At 46.8% G+C, this 873-nt stretch overlaps 1 protein-coding gene across 2 annotated transcripts in view; it reads left to right on the top strand.

The window, feature by feature from the left end:
• The window catches only part of Tmem39b (transmembrane protein 39B), a 23,711-nt gene that overhangs the window by 15,584 nt on the left and 7,254 nt on the right, over window positions 1-873 (top strand). The window lies entirely within an intron of this gene.

Below are 873 nucleotides of genomic sequence, written 5' to 3'. Positions count from 1 at the left end.
AAAAAAAAAAAAAAAAAACAAAAAATCCTGAAAGAATTACAAAATTTGTACTTTGTATAGTATATTTTACTGTTTTGTAAATATTACCTTAAAAAAATTGACAGGGCTAGAGAAATGATTCAGCAGCAGGTAATCACACTGTTGCTTCTTGCAGAGGGCCTGGGTTCGATTCTTAGCACCCATGAGGTGGCTCACAACCATCTGTAACTCTAGTTCTAGGTGGTTTTGACAGCCTCTTCTGATCTGTGGTTACCAGGCATGCAGTCAAAACACTCATAACCATAAAATAAACTAAGCTAAACAATTAAATAAAATGTCCACAAACTCCAGCCAGGCACTCTGATGGGAGAAGTGAGAAAGCTGAGTGCTACACAGGCAAGAGCCTGGTTTCCAGAGGCTTTTAGTCCTGGGATGAGCAGCAGGAGATAACAACAGGGAAGATAATGTGGGCGGGGCACTGAATGGAAAGGTGTGTTCCCGAGGTGGGAACCTGGCTCTCCTGGGTGGTCAGGAAGTAAGAGAGGCTAGAAAGAACATTCCAGTGTATCATGGGGAAAGGCTAGAGGTGGAAGTGCTTAAAGCATGAGAACCCAAAGAGACCCACCCTGGCTAGAGGCAATGTCTCAGGGTGCAGAGAAGAAGGACTCCCAGGCCTCAGCTCATTAAGGGCCTGAGGTGCAGACAGGCAGCACTCTCCCTTCCTTCCTTTCTTGTGTGGTTGAGACAAGGTTTCTCTGTAGCCCTGGCTGTCTTGGAACTCACTGTAGACCAGGCTGGTCTTGGACTCAAAAATCCGCCTACCAGGCGGGCGTGGTGGCGCATGCCTTTAATCCCAGCACTTGGGAGGCAGAGGCAGGTGGATTTCTGAGTTCG

The sequence above is a fragment of the Mastomys coucha genome, unplaced genomic scaffold (genome assembly GCF_008632895.1).
Source record: "Mastomys coucha isolate ucsf_1 unplaced genomic scaffold, UCSF_Mcou_1 pScaffold18, whole genome shotgun sequence".
Classification (NCBI taxonomy): domain Eukaryota; kingdom Metazoa; phylum Chordata; class Mammalia; order Rodentia; family Muridae; genus Mastomys; species Mastomys coucha.
Note: the sequence above shows the minus strand (reverse complement) of the source record. Positions and strands in the feature narration are given on the sequence as shown.